This window comes from Protopterus annectens, chromosome 2.part1 (assembly GCF_019279795.1).
Source record: "Protopterus annectens isolate FY-2018-M chromosome 2.part1, PAN1.0, whole genome shotgun sequence".
Classification (NCBI taxonomy): domain Eukaryota; kingdom Metazoa; phylum Chordata; order Ceratodontiformes; family Protopteridae; genus Protopterus; species Protopterus annectens.
Window position 1 is genome coordinate 839,134,643 of NC_056729.1, and position 23,341 is coordinate 839,157,983.

Sequence of the window (23,341 nt, forward strand, 5' to 3'; positions counted from 1 at the left end):
AAGTGTGGGAAATCAGCCCTATTTAAACCCAGGAGGTGGGAATACATCTCATAACTGGTTGTATCTTCCTCTTGCAGGCACAATGGCAGTAAGGGGAGAAGGAGTGCGCATCTGGGTACAGCACTGGTGCATCCAGGAGTACAAGGTCATAGCAGGACTCCTAGTTAAAGACCATGCACAAGACTGCTGCAGGGCCAGTACCAGGGCTCCCAATATAAGACGGAGGCCTGGGACTGTCTCGCCCATTACCTCACCAGTGCCACTGGCATATCCCGAACTGGTGAGCAGGTCAGGCACCACCATGAAGACCTGAAGCAGTGGAAGGGGGACCTCTTGGAGGAGTGGCTCCAAGAGGCTAGAGCATCAGGGGATTTTCCAGACGTATGTATGTATCACCCCAGTATGTGTGTAATACTAGACAGCTCAGGTATATCATGGATAGGTATGGCTAAATATTCCTCTTATATCCCCCACAGCTGCAACGGAGCAGGCTGCAAACCAGGAGGCCCACATCAGCTTCCTGGTGTGGTTGCGACATGAGGCAGGTCAGTAATACTCATGTTTTTACTGTCATAGGAAATAAAACTAAAAGTAGTAGTAAATTAATTGCTAGTATAAAACCTGTATTGTTCAAGACAAGCACTGCATACATAAGAGAATATGGCAGGAAGAGTCTCATGTTGTTTGTATGTCAATAAAAGTGTAATTACCTGACAAAACAGGTCCAACTGTTGGACTGCATGTGTATATTCTGGTATCATATGCTAATGTAGATTTGCAATCATGTAATAGTACTGTGGTATTAAGCACTGTTACCCACACCATGCACCATAAATTGAATGTGTAGAAATGCCTGCATATGACAGGTGTTAATCCCCAGAGGCCATTTAGTACAACTGAGAGACACATAGACAGTAAACAGGGAAAATGCAGACAACAAAACCCAAATAGCACATGCAACTTAGATGTGAACTGTTGTTTTTTTAGCACACACAGCCACGGTTCAAATCCTGCCAGTGGTAGTAGTCTGCATGCAGAATCATGCCCCACAACTGTACAGATATGTCCAGAACTTCTATGAAAGTGGCACATGTCTATTGCCTATCAAACTGTCCCCCTGGGAAATCAGTGGGATGATCCCAGACATATAGGCACCAAATAAGAAATACAACTGATTGACACACATCTATAACAACAAACCTAGCACACTAGCAACTCACCAATACCTTATGTGACTAAGAAGCCACGTATGTCCCATTTACACCCCAACTTGTTAAGCTGTGGTCAGAGTGTGTACAGTAACAGAGTCAGATGTATGTGCATAATAGTAATGTGGAACCTGGTACTGTGTGTGGGAACATTCAGGTAGTGCTAATAAACATTCCTCCCACAGGTCTGTCAGATACCAACACTGTGCCCAGAAATACAAGAATGATATGCAGTTGCTCTGAATAATGAGGTATTACATTTCACTGTCGACCACACTATCCTACAACATATAACTGTCTAGGAAATCTGTATAAGTGTTTTGTTATACAAGGTTAGATTGCATAAGCACAGGGGATTAATAAGACAGAAAGCAGATTGGAGATATACAGCAATATCAATATAGCAGACACAGCTGTGATGGAAAGTGTTTAAATTGTAGCAGACACAGCCATGATCTGAATCCTGGGAATGGAGTTAGACTGCATACAGATTCATACCCCACAACTGTACCCATGAGGCAAGAATATTGAGTATATGTATCCATATCTGCTGCCTGTCCCCCTGTCCCCCTGATAAGTCTGTGGGATGATCCCAGATGTGTATCCAGCAAACAGAGAATACAAGTGATTGTCAACCATCATGAGAGCACACCTGCCACTGTAGCAACCCCCAAAACTGTTAGGAGAGTAATATTCCAAGTATGTCCTATCTACACTCCCATGTTGTCAAGCTGTGACCAGAGAGTGTACAGTGACAGAGTGAGATGTATGTGCATAATACTAATGTGCAATCTGGAACTTTGTGTGGCAACAGTCAGGTAGTGCTAATAAACATTGCTCCCACAGGTACATTGGATACGAACACTGTGCTAAGAAATACAGACCAATATAACTTGTAATGGTACTGTCCACCCTGGCATTGTAGGGGATTGTGAGTGTTGCAGTTTCTCTGAATAATAAAGTATCACCGATCACTGTCACCCACACTGTGCTACATAATATAACTGTGTAGAAAAGCATGTATATGTGTGTGTCAGGTCACTAAAGGTGGAAGAGGGCAATATTCTAGATATGTCCAGGCACAACAGCATGTGGTAAATACATGGCCAGAGTCTGTGCAGAAAGAGTTGGATAGCATAGTGCAAAACATCAACCCAGAATTGGGGAATATGTGTAAAAATAGTTAGTCAGTGTTAACAAACATTCCCTCCACAGGTATACCAGGTCAGAGGTGAAGCAGGTAAAACCGCTTCATGTGTAATGATGACGACAACCATATCACTGTCCAAAATAAGGCTATAGAGAAGTGTAGTAAGACTTGCAAGTTACAGATAACAGCACTGATTGGGAAAGTAATGTGGACTACAGGAATATACTACTTGTTAATTGACATCTTTCTCTCCCCCCACCTTATCTCCAACAGTAATCAACATACCCGCCCCAACTGATATGTAATGACTCTGACAATGTCCAATTGTTTGATAAATATTTAAATGGTTCCCATGCATGTGACATATTGAATTATTCCAACATTGGTGGCAGGGTGAAGAAAAAGCGCTTGTATGAGATTAAAATCAGTACTGCATACGTATTGGATATCACTGTGTCTATTTCATTTTTAAAAGATTTTAAAGAATTTGGAGACTCTGGAGCCATACCTCAGCAGCTTTTTCTTCGTTCTACATTTTTGTGTTTCATCTGCAGAGGTATTTGGTGTTTTCTGGGCCTGTTTTTACTGTATTGGTGGCAGGGGTGCCATCAACGTACCTGCATGCTGTTCTTATTACCACTGTGGTCCCATATATGCATGTGGTTTGTTTGCTATGCAACTGTTCCGTATCTGGTGTCAGGGTTAATGGGAATATCTATGCATTCTGTTATACCTAACCCTGAAATATGTTGACTATTACTAACCCATATATGATGATGAAATCTAAACACTATAGCATGCTTGGGAAGGCCGATTCCAGCGGATCTACCTCTCCCACCACAGCTGGACATGGCACCGGGCACCAGCATGTCTGGGGCCCAATCCCAGACCTCCCTGTCCATTGGTCCTGCACCACCTTCAGTTGAAACCACCTCAGGGGATGGGGCTGGCTCCCTTGGGAGTGGGTGCAGGCAGGCACCTGTCACCAGGTTGGGGTCATGGTGCATAGAGTGATCAACGAGCAGTTCAGTGATCTTCTACACCAGTTCGAGGGCTTTGTGTCAGGATTAGAGAGTCAGCCTGGCTCTGTTGCTCAGCCCCCAGCATTGCCACCTTTGAGGCTGTGAAGGTGCAGTGGTGACTGCCCATGGGTGGGGACCTCAGTCCCGCTGTTACCACTAGGGGCCTTGTGGGCTTCTGATATCCCAACACTCCTCCCCATCAAGGTGTTTACCCCCCACATGTGTCATATACCACCCCTGTGTGCATCTTGTATGTCTTGTCTGTTAACCTAACCAACCTACCTCCCCAAATATACCTACTACCCCTCCCCTTCATCCCACTCTCACCTGAAAAAAAGAAAAAAAGGGCAATCTGTTCCCACAAAAAATTTTGCCCCATACATAGCTGTCCGTTTCGCACACATGTCACCTGGACACATGTAATCTGGTCTAATTGGCATCACACCTTATTATTGTTGTCCTCACCCCTGTCCCAGTGGGTTGAGTGTACAAATCTACCTCCAAAGTCAGTGTATATGCACAGCTGTTGATATAGAAGAAATGGGCAGCTATGGACCTTCCCTACACCCTTCCTGCACATCTCTAGCTATTTTCCCTACTGTCTTTCCCTCTTTGTGCTCCTTTTTCACCACTTTCCTATCAACCCTTTTTTCTTTTCTTTTAAAGCCATTAGCATGGTGGTAAGCTGGAGTAAGCACTTTTAAGCAGCAGTAAGCAGGTCTGGGCTTGTTTGTGCAGGGGTAAGCAATGCCTACACTGGTTAAACAATTTAAAAGCTAACTGAGTATAAGAAACTGTAACCGGAAGTTAGCAGTGCTTATCTCCACGCAAACCCGCTCAAACCCACTTACAACTGCTTTAAAGTGACTTACTGACTCTGTATCCAATGGCCTGTGTTCTGCCCAGCAACAAAATAAACCACCTCTGCAAGCCTTGAATCCAGGACCCTGCATATCATAGACAAAGTGAGTTACCACTAAGCCATGCCAGCTATACATAACCCTTATGATTTCAAAAACATATCATCTAGCCCAGTCATTAAACAGAATGTAGTCCAACATTTAGATGTATGTGTGTGTAAATGTATTGATATCTAAACAGATACAAAATATCTATGTGTATATATATATATATATATATATATATATATATATATATATATATATATGGTTCTACCTCACTTCAACGACACGCCGTAACATCGACAGGGAAATCGCGAGCCCCAGAAGATCAACAGCGCAGAAGACCGACGCGACGGGACCTAGAAGATCGACAAGCAGAAGACCGACCCAACGGATGAAAGCACCGACGCCGAGGATGCCGACATGGGAAAAGGCTGTGTAAGTATGCGGTAGTGACGGACGTTAGGGTGCGAGTAAGGTAAGTGTGGATAGGGTGGGTTAAGTGAGTTAGGTTAGAGCGGGTCAGGTAAGTGTGCGTAGTGATTGTGTTTGGGTTAGGGGCGGATAAGTGAGTTAGGGTTAGGAGCGGTCAGGTAAGTGTGCGGTAGTGATTGTCTTTGGCTTAGGGGCGGGATAAGTGAGTTAGGGTTAGGAGCCGGTCAGGTAAGTGTGCGGTAGTGACGGACCTTAGGGTTAGGGTTTGGGTTAGGGTTGTAGGTAGTTGTGTATGTGAGGTTTAGTGTGGGTTTGTATGGATTTTGGTGTGCTTGTGTTGTGTATGTGGTTTTTGGACGGGGAATGTGTTTTGGTTGTTGATTGTGGTGTGTGAAGTGTATGAGGTTTCGTGTTTGTGTACCGTCGGTTATTTCGTTGTCGGGCATGTGGGATTTCGTGTTTTTGTACTGTCGATTATGTGGTTTCGGTGATTGCATTGTCGGTGTTGTGGTGTTTCGTTTTTGTGAGGTAGAACCATATATATATATGTATACATATATATATAAATATATATGAACATATATTCATGCAAATGCCTACATCAACACATGTATATGTCTACACCTATATGTCTACATATACACAGCAAGTTACATATATGTAAGCAGATATATATCTATGTAGGTATATACGAACATAGTTATAAATATGTAAGTATAAATATATATATATATATATATATATATATATATATATATATATATATATATATATATATCCATATAGGTATATATAGGCATACATGTGTAGAAATCAATGGGAGATTAACTAAATCATATATGTCCACATGCATCGTTAATGGAGTTGAGAGGCCCTAAACGATATATGTCTTGTACGGATAGGTATACCCACCCCCCACAGCCAGACACGTCCACCCTTCAATACACTACCAAGTGTTGCAGATCCTATAACCAGATCCTGACATGACATGGGCACAAGATGTTAACAGTACTTCATCCCACCTGTATGATGTCAGGCTGGTATTGGTAACATATCACGCAGTACAGTCTGGCTCCCATAGGAAATGTAAAATGTGGGAGCTATCAACATCCCCAGGATACATATACACAGACACATATATGCAGATACATATATAGATAGATAGATAGATATACATGTGACTACGCATACACTCGCATAGATATGTACAGTAAGATACTTATGTAGTAGGCGCACACAATATGGAACAGCCACTACACCTACAGTTAACACCCTAAGAACTGGACACTGGATGAGTCACTCATACAAATGACATTCGGTGCCTGCAACATATATCCACGTAGAGGCCTTAGGATAAAACACCACACATAGGTTTTCAGAAATGGAATATCTTTATTTGTGTACTATTACACATGTATATGCCATGCCACATAGCTGTTCAGTCACTGGCATTCATATCAACAGAGTAATGCAACTGTGAAACAGTTATACTAATAGTAGTCTGGAAAGGTCCACAACTGTTGTTGTCCATGCCAAGCCCTCCAAATTGTACAATAGTGAAGACAGAGTGGGCCACAGGACACCACACAATCAACAGTAAGTGATGCAGTTGTATAGTCCAGCAGCCTCTATCTACACTTTGTACCCCATCACTTGAGTGTAAAGACTTCAGCTGACCAAATGGAATGTAACTGTTACATAACAAGGCATAACTGACATCATCACAGGTACACTGGCAAACAGAACAGTCTGTATGGCAGGAGGCAGTAGGCCTGCAGTAACCCACTTTATGTAAGTAATGTCAAGACAGGTGAAATTTATGGTACTGTACATCCGGATACCTTAAGGCAGCTCACCCCTGATACCCTCACATTTTGTAACATCCTAGGTTATGTGTGGTGCATCCCCCCCGACTCAATAATACAGGGCCATATACCACTGTTACATACACTGGCCTCTGGAGTGCATATGGGCACACATGTATTGTGTAGGTGAAGTAAGTTTGCCAACATTTCATGTCAAAAATTCTGGACATGTGCGTGAAAGCAAAATATGTGTAATTTTGGTACCCCCTCCCTTCCCCCATACAGCCATTTCAGTGCTCCATTACTTTGCTATTTCTCCATTTCTTCCCAGTTGTCATAAACACTGTTCAAAACTCTCAGTGTACATACTGTTTTCTGTTTTATTTCTACAATGATTACAGATATTTGGATTTAATTTAAAACTTTTATTTCAAATGTTATAGTACAAACACTGGTAGACATTTGCTAAAGCAATAAAGGTCTCACAATGAAAACAGACAGCATTAAATCTGCCTTTGAAACTCACATTCGCTGAAACAGCATTGAAACCCACATTCAAAGAAAATACATCTGGCCAGTGCTGGGTTAACTTTACCTTTGGGCTGTTTTCAAATCATAGTTCCCTTACATTCATTTTTAGAACAATGCAAAGGTTCTTTGGTTCACCTTCCTGATTGTATTAAAGTATAACATGTAATAATTAAATTATATTCCCTGTATAGTACAGGACCACTTGTTATACTGTGTTTTATGTTTGTAGTTTTAAACATTTCTTCAGTAAGAAATGCAACAAAACATATGAACCAACAATGTCAAAACTGCCCAGTTCAGAACAATTCAACCATAAAAGGCCACTCAAACTTCTCTCATTACAATCCATCAATATCGGTCAATATGCACAATCTCTGAAGAAGTAAAAGTCATATGAATAATTCCACATTAAAGAAATTTCTAACGAATGAAAAGGTTGCAGCTAGCAAACAACTTTATATTTCAGTGTTTCATCTACAAATTCAGTGCCTACTGCCCTTGAAGAATATATTGCATATGTTACATCAAAAAATGATAAGCTTGTTATTTTGCAATAGGGAATGGATGGCAAACAGTAAACAGATTCAGAGTTACTAACATGAGATTCCTCAAACAGTTATGGTATTACCTTTCAAGACTATTTTCTATAGTGGTATGTTGCATAACATTTGGGCAGAATTTCTAACAGTTACAGAATTAATTTGGAGCAGTAGATAATTATGAGAAGGTGCCTTACAATAGTGCCATCCTGTCTCCTGCTCTGCTTCCAGATTGGGTTTCCAGCTTGAAGTACATTCTCTGCTTAGTAAACATGTGTAAATGGCTCCAAGCTGCAGCCTCACATCTATCCTGACCTTACATATTCTTAAAAGAGCAACAGAAGTGGTAGCGGTTCTAGTGTAATAAGTTTTGGCAGAATCCTATAATATTTTAATTCAATGTGTTAACAACTCAGGCTGAGTTTGTTTGGTCACTGATCAGCCTTGTCTTGTAAAAAGACAAATAATCTGAACATTTTTTAGTTTTTGTTTTCTCTACAGGATACTTGAGCTGAGTACATCCAGAGTATGTAGTATTTTTGTCTTATTTGGTTTCATATTTAAAGAGGTTACACTGGTAGCAGAACACAATTAATCAGTGAAACAAAAGATATTATGTTGGGTGTGATGAACAAGGGCTATAGGCTTTAATATCTGCACCTAATTTGCCAATATTTGAATGCACAATCAAACCAAAATTCTGGGATTTGACTCCCACTATTGGTGCCTATTAAAACAGAAATTACAGTTGTCCTTCAGGGTATATGGTAAATGTGCATTTCTGCCTTTGGTTATAATCAGCACCCACTACAGCCAGGTAAGCTCCACAATACCCCCCTCACACACACATACACGCACACACATATCTCAATGAGTGGCAAATGGTGACTTTCCAAAACCATGTCCTTCCTTCCTAGTCTTCAAGATGCCGGGTAATCAAAACTAACAAAGCAGCAAATCAAAAACACACCTTAATGTTTACCTTTAAAATACACCAGTCTTTAAACATTTAAATGGTAGCAATGAGTAATTGTCATAGTAAGGAAAGACATTACACAGTTTGGAACACTGATAAAATGTATAAACCCTTAAGCTAATAAATAGAGCATCAACCACATAAATTTAAATCAGACCAATAACATTCTTTACTTAAAATAAATAACTTTAAGCATTTTATTTTCAAGTAAGTATGCAGACAATAAAAGGCATACACAAAAACTAAAAAAAAACCCATTTAAATAGCAGAATGCTATCAGAAAAAAAGTCCAGCATCTAGACTAGAAACCACGTTTCTTGTTAAATAATTAGTGTGCTCTCACTTCTTCTAGCTGTTAAATCCAAATGGAATTTCTGAGTCCTTACTGGCAGCATAACTCTGACTCCACAGCTATCATTAGCAAGCAAAGCAAAGCACCTGTAGCTCCTCTACTTCTAGACAAAGTTATGCCACAAGAAAAGAAAAAAAAAACAGTTTTCAGGAAGGAAACTTTAAATGATTAGTCGGTTCCCTGGCAGACTGCAGCAATACTTGTTTCATTTTCTTTAAACCCTAGGAATGCTAAACCTCTTAGAAATTATTTTGCTGTTTCTTCTACAGAAATGTATGGAAACACTGATACACAACCAGAAACCAAACCAATGAAAGGCACATTTTGACTACTGAATAAAACAAGGCCATCACTTACATGTCCATTCGTGGTCTGTCCACTGCACTGTTGAGATGTCTTCAAAAATTCAAATTCTGCACGTGGAAGGTAGAGATGTAAACAATCAGTCACACAGATGCAGGAGACTGTTTTTGTCTTCTGCGTCTGGGTGCAACCGAATGCAAAGGGTGTTCTTAAAGAAGAACACCCTTAAAAAAAAGTACTATTTTAATTAAAAGAAAATTAAATGTCTCTGTATTTTTTTCGGACAATATGCTGTCCGGTCCGTTTTACGGACAGCTTCCCTTAATTCTGGACAGTCCGGAAGGATTCCGGATGGTTGGCAACCCTAAGGTGAAGCCCACATGTATATGGCCCCAGCCCCACCATATGTGTGGGGGATACAACAGCAGTGGACTGCTGGCAGGAATGGCAGCGTGGTATACATATATGTGCATATGTATCACATATGTATATGTGTAGACATCTAATGCTCTGTATATGTATATATCTGGGAGTGTATAGGCATATCTATGTACATATACACACACATCTATATATGTTGATATGTACATGTGTAATTACCTATATAGATATCTGGATAATCATATGTACATATATTTTCACCATATGTCCTGAACATGGGGTGTAGCCCTACTTCACTCCCTATAGTCCCAACTTTGTAGTACAAGGGGATGTCAGGTATGTATAGCAGGTATATTAGTAGACTATTACTACTGTAATAGGGATTGTTGTCACAGACATGGTGTGTGTGGGAGGTCACATCTGCTTTTCACATGTTCGCCATTGGCTACTGACAGACATCCTAAGGACATCATAGTACAGTACCGCTGCAAGCATGTAATGCTTCTGTGTAGTACAGCAGAGATATTGTTCAATAGATGTGAACATTCTGACATACTCTCTACAGTCCAGTGGTATACACAGAACCCCTTAGTGCAGAACATGTGGACCAAGCCTGACAATATAGATGTTAACAGCCACGTAGATGGGTATAACACATAACGATTGGTATACATTCACCCACATAGGTTATGCAGTCACACACCCCTGTCTGTCCTGACACATAATAACTGCTGGCACAGAGGTGCCATGGCCTCATACTACCCACTAGATATTGACATACATCTGTACAGCATCCCACCGCTCCATCTGACATACATGACTGTTAAGGGAGGCCCGGCAGCAGTACATCTGGCAAGTATCTGGACATGAAATTTCACTGGGCAAGTACACTATGTGGCTAGGCATGTAACAAAGCACTGTGCAGGCTACAGGCAGACTTGCTTAACACTGGCCTACATCTCCTATGGGGGAATGCACATGCACCTGCATATATAGCAGGCTCTACAGGCATGTCACAGCACAGGATAAGATACACCTTTGTGAAAGTGCATAACCACAACCAATGTGAGCACAGCCACAGCCACATATGGTAAGCTAGCATAATATTGCAATATATGGACAATCTGTCCAACACCATCCTCATATGTGCCACTCACACGCTAACCCTACATATACTGGGCCACTACACAGTGTGGCCTGGTGCCTGTCTGTGGTACGGGAAATGTGTGTGTATGGCCCTACAAACATGTAAGCCAATATGGTAACATACAGTGGAGCAGCTTGTAACATCAGATAGCAAGGTACCTAGAATGATGACATCTACTACAGTTTGTACACAGGCTAAGGTACATATTAACAATGCACACACTGTCGACATTCAGCATAAGTACACAGACCTCAGTACTGTACAAACAACCACAGAACATCCAGGTTATGTCATCAAATATAACCCCTAATGTACATAACATGTGTAGCAGTCTGATATCTCACTGGCTTTGTTATCAGATATGATGGCACTAATTATAGTGTACAGCACATATGCACCTCTTAATGCATGACATATGTATAGAGGTTGACAGAGTTGTGGTTGAAAGCACATACACAGGGCCAATATTGACATGTTGCTGTGATAACATCATGCATTTACTGTTGTAACAGGGTTTGTCACAACATATGTCCTATGAGGGATATGAAGTCAGTAACTCTCACGGCTTTCACCATCTACAGACTGCAATCCTCACAATACCTTCTCCAGTTCACAAATACATGCTGTGTGGGTAGCACATGATACCAAAGGAAACACATAGTGCCCAGTCTGTAGATGACCCTACAGATGGGGAGTCCTTATAAACATAGAACTGACATGACAGGTATTAATACATGTAGGACAGCCATATCCGCACACAACATGTTAAACCAACATTACTCTGAATGCAGTATAGCAGCACTTTTCAGGTCAGGAACATCCCCATCCTGTGTGTTGGCCTGTTTCCACAGTATATGTTGTTAGAGGTAAATCCGCAATCCATCTGAGATGTTGTTTGCCAAACAACAGATTGAGTTCCTGCTCATAGTGAATGAAAAGGTTCAACACCAACATAATGTTCCCAGATATTGGCGTGTGTTTTCATGCAACTGGCTTTGGGAATGTCACCACAGCTGTTCCACATGCAATCAGCTAGGGGATGGCTGCAATTCGTGCAGAGGCCATCAGCTGATCATGAGCATTACCTAAAATACACATGCTGCTGCCTAAGCAATGCAGGTGTAGGTCTCCACATCCACCAGTGAGGGAGTGAGCGAGGCAGACAGAGGCAAAGACAAGTCAGAGAGGGCTGGAAAAGTAAAACTTAAGCATGTTTGTGTCACACACCTAACAGCACAGGGTATTAAACCCCTGACGACTATGTAGTGCTATCATAGTTCTATGCAGTTACTGGATGCACCACATAGGTTACTTGCTGTGGAGCGCTCAGAACATATATGTGATGATGAGTGACATCTGCAACAGGGATATGGTAGTTATACGGTAGGTGGAGTACACATGCCTGTCTGTGTGACCATGGGCTAGTGTCAACACAGCCACACTCTCACAGAGACACACACACACACTGACACACTTGGCAGGGCTAGGATTACAACTCATCACTAGTGAGATTGCCACAACACATTACTGTGCAGGTATCATATGCACCACACAGGTCATACAGAGGTTATATGAGCAAAGGGTATGGGGAGGTGTCTGACATCAGACAGCATGCTTCAGTTGCCAAGGGGGTTGTAGTGAGTGTGGATGTGGTCATATGCATCATATAACATACACACAAACACACAGGGTGCCAGTACTGACATGCATGGGTGCATTTCTGCATGGGTGTGTGGTGGTCAACTGTGACAGATGGCTATACAAGATGAAGTGATGGGTATACCTTGGCACCAGGCCACATGACAATGGTCTGCATTGTGGCTCAGGGCTGTAGTTTCTGCATTTACCCACATAGGTGCATATTGTATCCGGTCAACTGGGTGACTACTGTGTGTGGCCAATGCTGTGCATCGCTTACCATCTATGTGTTCCTTAGTCCATGGCATGGATGGTGTCTGGGATGTGCACACCTTCCACATGCATGGACAATGACATGTGGAACTGTACCAGTTGTGTCTGGCCCATGTTGTGTACACAGATTATCATCAGGTGTGCCAGTCTTGGCCACCTGTGGCGGGAAATGGTAATGGACAGCAGGTTTACCCTGCACCTACATTGATAGCATGCTAACGGCATTCCCTAGTGTGAGTGGCATCTGTCCATACAGGGCATGTTTTCAGGTATGGTGTGTCCTTTGTGGGTCACATGTGATGGCATCACAGGTGTTGCAGGTGTCCAGTGAGGAACATGGGGAAGGTGCACTGTCTGCATGTATGCGCCTATTGGACAGATGGACAGTGTACCATGCCCTCTGTAGCCCACTGCAATCACTCCATAGTTACTATCAGTGGCCGATATGCAGTGTACTACCCACATATTGGCTGTTGCCTAGGCTTGTGTGTGTGTATAGGAGACATGGGTTGAGAGTGTGCTCTGGGTAATACTGGGGTTGCTAACTGTGATTGCCTGGCCTTGATGTCACCTGTATGGGTATGAATTTGCATCCCAGCCTCTTGGCTAATTCACATCTTTTATCCCTATACAGTGGACATTGTGATATATACTAGGGCCACCATATAAGAAATTTGCAAAACCTGCTCAACATTGGGCCCTGGTGTCACACACTCACACAATATGAGTTACAAACACACACACACACACACACACACACACACACACACACACACACACACCTGTCATGTCTGGGAGTATAACCCCTACCTAATTAGTTTATTACACTACAGCGCTATACAGTTATAGTATGCACCATGGAGATTACTGGAGTAATCTTTCCCCAAAGGTGTATATCACATTGGATGACATCAGCAGGATTGCCAATGTAGGACATTCGAATTGTAGTGAGTGTAGCTAGGCTAAAATACATTACTCCCTACACAGAAGCACACAAAAAATCCAGAACTGCCATGGGTGGGAAGAGAACCCTACTCTATCACACTACAGCAGTACACATTTATGGCATGCACTGCAGAGCCTACTGGACTTTAACCTTCAAAGAGGTGTTCTTCTAGGTGGATGACATCAGCAGCCTTGCCAAAGTTGAACATTTGAATTGTAGGGAGTGTGACTACCCTAAAAAGCATTATTGTCTACACAGACAGACACACACACACGGTTGCCAGGTCTGGAATTAGAACACCTACCTAACTAATTTATCACACTACAGCAGTACGCATTACAGGACATGCTACAGAGATTACCAGGCTACATCCTTCACAGAGGTGTATTTCTAGGTGGATGACATCAGTAGCCTTACCAAAGTAGTGCATTTCAATTGTAGGGAGTGTGACTACACTAAAAAGCATTGCTCTCTACACAGACAGACCCACACACAAACACACACCTGCCAAGTCTGGGATTAGAACTCCTACCTAACTAGCTTATCACACCACAGCAGTACACAGTTATGGGATGTGCCACAGAGACTAGTGGGCTATAATTCTCCCGAAGGTGTATTTCGCAGTGGATGACCTCAGCAGGCTTGTCATAGTAGGGCTATGGGGATGGCAGTGTGTGTGCATGGGCCATAACCCATTCATCTAGAGGTTGACACACCACATGCGGGCGCACACAGTGTCATATTTCATGAAGTACATGTATACAGATGCTAGATGACACCTTCCTTGTACAGTCATGTTGTACAGCTAGCAAGTGCACCACATAGTCTGTAATGCTGACAGATACCGGTGGCTAGTATCTACAGTGAGTGACATCTGAACCTCATGTGGTTGTGATCCTTTGGCTGTGTGCTGGGTGGGACAGGCCTGGATGGCTCCTTGTCACAGTCACCCTCTTCCACACATCTATGTACATCTACCTTTAGCATATTATAGTGTGTTATCCTTAGATATATGTCTGTATTCCTGTCCATTGTGTGTGCAAAGCATGCATGGTGCATACTGAGGAGTGTCTGCACTAACATCTGCGACTGACAGTTATGTCTGGTCCATGGGTGTTTGCAGACATGGCTTTTATGTGTTTAAGTGTGTGAGCATGCCCAGTATGACCTTTCAGTGTGTTGCTGACTGACATTACCTTCATTTCTCTAAGTGTGTGAGCATGTCCAGTATTCCTGTCTGTATTGAATGTGAGGATCAAATCCACGTAGTCTGTACTGCAGTGCTGACCTATGTGTTGTACACCTTCAGATAGCATACCGTTTCTGCAGGGTGTCCGTCGCTCGCATGGCATTGACTGTTACTACATTTCTACATGGGATGGGGGGCATATGTGCCTATTTCTACATTTCTTCACATGATTGGGTGGGCACACCTGACTGTTACTACATTTCTACGTAGGATGGGGTGGGGCACACAAATATTTCTACATTTCTACTCAAGCTTTGGGGAGGCACACCTGACTGTTACTACATTTCTACGTAGGATGGGGTGGGGCACATCTGACTGTTTCTACATTTCTACATAGGCTTTGGGGGTCATAACTGACTGATACTACATTTCTACATAGGATGGGGTGGGGAACACCTGACTATTTCTACATTTATACACAGGCTTTGTGGGGGGGGGCACACCTGCCTGTTACTACATTTCTACATAGGATGGGGGGGCATACCTGCCTATTTCTACATGTCTACACAGGGTTTGTGGAGGCACACCTGCCTGTTACTGCATGTCTATGTAGGATGGGGGGCACACCTGACACTTGTACACATTTGCTATGACTACTGGTATGCCAAGTACTCCATTTCATTCTGTAGTCTTACCTATCATGCTGCCTAGAGGCATACTAGTGTACTACAGATCTTAGCTTTTATTTACCTATATATTAGTTTCAGACTTCCTACCCTTCAGAATGGATAACACACTGCCTGACCTGCTGTCATCTGTCTGTGTAGGCCTGAGGGGGAGGTTACCCATAGGCATCATTCAGAGGCCATAGCACAACCTTTGTTTGTGTTTGTCTACACCTGTCCTGCTGGCTGTGACTGTTGTTGGGTATGTGAACCTCCCTGACTGGCATGAGTGAGTCACTTACCCTGTGGGTGTCCCAGTATTGAGGGTGGTGCTGCAGGCCTACCTATGTCAGATACACATAGTACATTCCCTACACATGGCTGAGCACAGGTAGTGTAATGTTTGGCATCCCCTTTTACTGTATGTGAGAGTCAGAGAGAGTTGTCATTCCCTGAGTCCCTCCTGTGTCAGTGTATGTGCTATGCATTGCCTTTTTGCCAAGGTTTGGGCATAATGGGCATGCCTCCTTCTGCCTACTGGAGTAGGCTCAGGTTGTTCCTCCTCCGAGTCATTCTGTGCCTGTGCAGGCTTTGGCAATGGTGGGGGGGGGGGACTGGGTAGCCCTGCCCCATGCTGTTCCTGCTGCAGCTGTTTCCACAGGATCATATTGTGTAGCATGGCACATACGGGGACAGTTTGGGTATATGTAGCTGGTGAATACTGCAAGGCTCCACCGGATGTGTCCAGGCACCGGAACTGTGACTTGAGCATCCTAAACACACACTCTACTATAATTCTGGTCTGTGCATGTGCCTCATTATGGAGTTCTTGTTCGGGTGTGTGTGCAATTCTGATGGGTGTCATCAGCCACGGCTCCAGTGCATATCCAGCACCCCCCACTAGGTGACCATCAGCAATGTCCCCATTGGCAAATCTCTGGTATAGCTGTGTCAGATACCAGATGTGGGAATTGTGATAGCTTCCAGGGCAGCCAGCACACAAACATTCATTATTATGCCATGGGCATCGCACATGACCTGGCAGTTGATGGAAGTGAAGCCCTTGCGGTTGATGTAGACCCTACCCGGTTCATTGAGTGGTGCTTTGATGCATATGTGCATGCAATCTATAGCACCCACTACCTCAAGGTATTCTTCTATTTGGTGGAACAGTTGCATATGGCTGGCCAATGCCACACAGGTTTTGGTGAAATATATGTGCTCACCAACATGTGCTGACATGGCATCCAGGAACTGGTGGAGTACCCTGGATGCTGACGCCTGTGAGATCCCCATCATATCCCCAGTTGGCCTTTGGAAGGTACCTGTAGCTAATATTCTTTGGCCTACACATATCTTGGTATCCACTGGGATGGGTTCCCCTCTGTTAGTTCTGTCTGTGAGGCGTGGCCGGCACAGCTCAACAGTTTGCTGTAGGAGGTCCCTGTCCACCCTATAGTGCTCCATTATCTCCAGCTCATGTAGCTCCTGGTAGGTTACCCTAGGTCTGTACACTCTTATCCATCTCCTCACTGTGGGTTGGTCGACAGCATTCGCATCTTCACCACCCTCAGCCTCTCCCACAAGTTGTTGTATGATAGCTATTGCAGCCCCTATCATTTTGCTGTTGTGAGTGTTAAAAGTTCCCCGCTTGTTTACACCGGTGGTTTAAAGTGCGGGAAAAAACAGAGGGGAAGGTGTTTGCATAGTTTATAGTAGTGTTCTTGGCTGGGCAGGTCTGCTGTCTGTGTAATTGGCTGATTCTGATACATTTTACCTGACAGCTATGGTAGTTCTCCTTGATTCACTTCCTACTGCTGTTTTCCCTTCCCATTGCCTTCCTGTTTAAGTCTGGGGGCACACTGGGCAAACAGAGTGCTCAAATGTGCACAGTGCTGCTATTTCCTGGTTTAACTGTTGTTTTCTGCCTTTAAAACACGATGTGTGGCGTGCACACCCGCTTAGGCATTGTGAAGAGTGCTAGTCAGGTTTAGACACACCCACTAGCTTAGCTGTGCTAAGCTAGGAGTAAACCCGAGCCACAGGGCTCCAATCCACTTACAGTATGTCTGACACCCCCCCCCCCCCATGATGACATCTAACTCCTAGACTTGCACCAAGCTATTCCTACTCTTACACTGTTGGGACCTGACTCACATGCTGGGGAAAAATGGGATTCACTATCCTTCCCCTCATTTGCATAGGATTGCCTGCTAATGCATAGTTACATGTCTTACACTGAACCTCCCCCTCAGCAACCACTACTCACTGGCCATGTTGTCTTCTGCCTGCCATTGACTTGCATGGCATAGTACTGATTTTAGTTTGAATGCTTAATTTAGGTTCATTTTGTTATTTTTCACCTCGTTCCAGTTTGCGTGCTGCTGTCCTATGCTTAAACAGCCGAGATCAGTTAAAAAAAATAAAAGTTCAGTTTTTAATTTATTTTACTGTTTGCAATGCCAATGGCCTTATACTTGGCCATTTGCATGCTAACTACATGATATGCAGCCTTTATTTGGAGCTGTCACAGCTCCATTTTGGATTTTGCAGAAATGTACTCGGTTACTAACCGAGTACATTTCTGCAGATAGCATTAGTCCTGCACGGACGGTTGCAAGCTTCCTGGATTGCAAAATCACCTCATTTGCATTAGATTTCTCCTGCAAATGGGGTGATTTGCATACAAGAGCTTAGTCCGTGCTGGATTAGTGCAGGAGCGCTCGTGCACGCTCCTGCAGGCTTTTCCTGGATCTCACAGCAGACATATAGCCTGCTGGAGGTCCTGTACTGATCTTGCAAGCCGTGCAAGCTTTAGAGAATCCAGGGAAGGATCTCCAGAAGGTTCTTTTAAATAAATTTAATGAACAAAATTATTAATGAATGGAACAGAAATTATTATGTCCCTATTTTGACAACAGAAAGCAGTAATAATACAGTAACTCTTACTGAGGATTCTCAGGAGAATAATAAGAGGGACAAAAATAAGAAGTTCAAAAGTTCACTAATCTGGACTTGTTCCATAAATAGTGAGGTTATAAAGGAAGTTATTTTTAAAAATTGGCATATTTTAATGTTGGATAGAATAATGGGAGAGAAGGTTGGAGAGAGACCTATGGTGGTGTTCAGGAAAGGGTTGAATTTTAAGAGTATACATGAAGGTGTAACCAAGCAGTCATCACTGAGTAACTATAAAATGAGTAAATGTGGGTTTTGCAACTATTGTAAATTAATTAAAATAGGGGGATTTTTTATTATTAACAAAAGTGTTCAATGTGAATGGCAAATTTAACTGTGATACTACAGCAGTTTTTTTACATTGCCCTTTGGCAGAAATGCTCCAGATTCTATGTGTGGAAAATGGAGTGCAAGCTTAAAGAAAGAATATATAAACATGCTCATGAAATCCGGAAAAAAGAAACTGACAAATACATTGTATAAATACATTAATGATTTTCCAGGGCATGATTTCAAATTTGTCATAATAGAGAGGTTAGTCCAAAATCTGAAGGACAGGACATGGTCCTTACATTTAAAAAGAACAGAATTTCACTGGCAACTTCATTTAAATGCAGCTAGCTGGCCAGGTTTGAATGAAACAACTTCCATTACTTATTTATTGAAATTAAAGGCATATACAAGATAGAAAACATATGATTAATGTCTTTGTTATTGTTCATTTGATTTGTATATTTAAAAAAAGGAAATTTAAACCAGTAGTCATTTTGAAATTAAGGTATTTACAGTGTATTTTAATTTATGTGAGCATGCACTTTATTTATTAGGTGTATGCTTCTTTATTGTCTTGATTCATTTAATTTTATCATGTGATCATTTTGGAGTTTTAAATTGAAAAGTGAGCGGTTGTCTTTATTCTGAAGAAGTTTTCATGGGAAAAAGATGAAAATGCTTAATCTACTGTATTAATAAATGGTCATTGTGAAGAGCTTCACTTTCATTTGTGTGTGTGTGTGTGTGTGTGTGTGTGTGTGTGTGTGTGTGTGTGTGTGTGTGTGTGCGTGTGTTCTGTGCACTTCTCAGACAGATGGAGAAGATGCTCACCAGCATGTTGAGCAAAAGAAAACATCAGGCACTCCAACAGGAAGCTTAGGAAGGGGATGGTGATGATGGCTCTAAGGGTGAGTGCTGGATTCTCACTGTCCTCATGCTTCACAGGTATGGGCATATGATCTCTCCTCCTTATCCCAAATATGGTGTCCCCCAACCTTTCAAGTCCCTAACCATCCCTGTCTCTCTCTTGTTTGTCCTATTTGCAGCCGCTTCCTTGCCTACCCTTTTTAATAGGCCCTAGTAAACCTACATCCCTTGCCCAACATTTCTATCTTACAGAAATAAACTCACAGCACCTGTCCCTCCAAAAAATATCATTCCATACATGCCTCTCCACTTCACATATATGTCTTCTCAACACACTTCAGTTGGCCCAATTGGCTATACAACATTACAGCATTGTTGTTACCCATCTTTGTTGAGGTGACAGTCCAAATTCATCAAGTATTCTATCCATGTTCATTTTACACTGCTGAAGAAGTGGATAGCTATGGTTCTTTCCTAATTCCCACCTGCACATTCCTGTATTACTTTCCCTTTGTTTTTCACCCTGCTTACTCCCCATTTCACCACTTTCCGATCTACCCCATTTTTACATCTTTAATATAGTCAAACAATAAATCACACACTACTCATATTGAAGAAATGGTCCTTAATGAAGCCCTTCACTTTTTGTCCTCTGTTTTTGCGCAGCATTTGGCATTGTGCACCAGTGCTGAGTGACTGTGGATAGCTCTTCACGTTCTATGGTAAGGTGCCTTTACCTCTGCTCAATGCTGCTTAAACTCGCTGCATTAAGGAAACACATAGTTACATCACAATAAATATTTCCTATAACATTTATATAGAGTGATGGATGCATAAATATAAACATCTATGTCTACTGTTGACATAAATCAGTTGAGTAGTGTCCATTTTATACAATATTTCACTGAAGTCATTCCCTTTCACATTTGCTAAAATTATCACATGTAATGACATCCTAAATACATTTGTAAAGACATTTGATTTAGCTGGATTTGAACCCTGCATAATCTGTGGTCAGAATAAGAGCTCACTGCTGTTACATGTGACACCTGCTGCAACAAAGACAGCAAGGCAGCATATGTTTTACATCCACTCAGCACTGTCAAAATGCTGACTGCTGCACCTCTCCACTTAGCATGTTTGCACAGAGGACGGCAAACCAATAGAACTGTCATCTCTTTCTCAATGAAGCAGTGACCTGCATTTGCTCATGGCTTAACTACATGCAAATGAGGAAAGCAGTACAAATAGTTTATAATGTCATACAATGTATGTCATAACATTTGCAATATAAACTACATTATGAACACCATAGTATCTATTAGCAATTTATACCATAGTCAATATGGATACGAACTTCTCAAGTTCAAGTAGTAGTCATTAAATGTGTATCTCACATGTGCAAACACTTTGCCATAGATCAAGCAAACCTACTGCTTGGCGGTGTGCTTTGAAAAATGTTGATTAGTATGTATTACTATGTTTGTTGCCTAGTTAGTCTTCATCCTATTAAAATCCATGTAAAAACAAAACCAAAGTGAAGGTACTTGTTAATGATTGAATACAGATTTACACAGACACATGTGAGCCCTGCACACATGCAACTGCAAACGGTTATGTCAGTACTAGTTCCCAAATGTCAACTACACTACATAAAAAAATAGCACAAGTACATTCTTACATCATCTAAACTTTTGTACTGACAATAGACATTCAGATTGCCTTATGCATGTTAAAGAAGTCTGCCTAACCGCCAAACTCAGTCCCAAAGGTTTAATGTTAGCATTTACATTCACACAAATCCAATGAACTTCTTCAGACAAACCAAGTTCCAAAAAAAAAACACATTTTAAATAGTAACCATCATTAAATGACATCACAAATACACCACCCTATTTATTGCCAAATTCAGTCATCTATCCATAATCCCTTACAAACATATATACAAAATATACAAAATGCATACGGTTACTCATTCATATTTAAACTACTTCATTACATGTACAGATCCATATTAACCCACTTACATTTTACATATAAAACTCTAATTTGTTGTTACTTTTACTTTATATAAAATTATCTTTCTAATGATTTGAATTTTAATATACAACTTTAGGAACAATAGTCATTAAGCCCAGGATATGTATAAGCAATTTCAACTGCCAAAGCAGTTCTCTCTCCTCTAATTTTAAAGTCCCTGGGCCACCCCTAATACTTCTCTCTATTTGTTCAACCACCATATATCTAGAAGAATGGTTTGGGTGCTCCAGAATGTGTTTAGCCAAAGCATTAGTAGCACTTTTTTTACTAATACTATATTGATATTCATATATACACTGCTTTAGCTGCCTTTCAGTTTTCCCCTATATAGAAACTAGTGCATATTTGGCATTTGGCTAAATAAATAACTCCTTTAGTATTACAGTTATGTTTACCTTTAATTTTATATATTTTGTTTTGAATCTTAAAGGTATTAGTTACTTCAATAAACTTACAATAAGGGCACCAACCACATTTAGCCATCTCTGGGTTATAAACTAATGGGGCCATATTCCTCTCCAATAAACATTTAATGTTAGGGTCCCTCTTAAAAATTAGTCTTGGCTGGTCACCTATCTTTGACTTAATGGATATGTCATCCATTACTAAAGCCCACTTGTTTATTAAAATCTTTTTCAAAGCACTAGAATCTACTGAAAAGGGGTAATAAAACTGATATTATATGCAACACTTGTGTTATTCCCATCCATCATACTGTCAATTGTAATTGTTCTTCAGGTTATTTATTTATTTTTATTTATTTAAATTTGTTGACCGGGAGTGTCCGACTGGACGTGGGTCCATTTTCAGTGGAGGCCCGGGGAGAAAAGCTCCACAGTAAAATAAACAGACAGTAGTTACATAGGATTACATAGCGATTAACAATTTAACATAGAAATTACTTACAACATATTTACAGATGAAGAACATAGTACATCAGTAGACAACTAGAATCTTTATCTGTGAAGTACATAACAGGCATTAACAAATGTAACAATTAGAAGTTCCTGCTGTATAATAAGTACTAGGCCTATGAGCATCTGAGCTTGCTATCATCAAGGTAGTTAGTGGAGGTGAAAGAAAGGTAGTAGTTGGATGGGGTGGATGATATTAGAGTGGGAGTTTCAAGGGCATAGTCAGCATGTTTTTAGGTGCGCTTTTAATAAAGTATTGAAGTTGGTGCATGATGGTACGGAGGTAATTGTGGGTGGGAGTGAGTTCCATAATTTGTCTATGGCGCAAGAGAATAGTGCTTCACCAGCAGTGATCTGCAAGTGATTTTTGTTGCTGGATCTTAGTGGTCTGGTGGTGCGATAGGGTTGGAGTAGATTCTGGAGGGATGGGACATTTAGTGGATGGTTTATTAGTTTGTGGGCGAGTGAGAGTTGATACCACTGAAGGAGGTGAGGGAGTTCAAGCCAGCCCAGTTCAGCAAGTGAGAGACAGTGGTGACTATGGTAGGATGCCCCTGTGGCGAATTTGGCGATTTTGTTGTAGCAGGTCTCTAGCTTGTTTAGATCACATTGCCTTAGGTTGGTATATACTGGAGAAGCATAAAGTAGGGTGGAGATAAGGTGGGAATTTGCTATTGAAATCTTTGCTGCTTTGGTGAGAAATTGTTTATTTCTGTATAATGCTCCTAGTTTTTGTGGACTTTTTATGGTCATGGATATGTGAATGTCAAATTTTAGTTTATTGTCTATTTCCACTCCTAGCAATTTGGTGTGTTCAGTTGGGTATA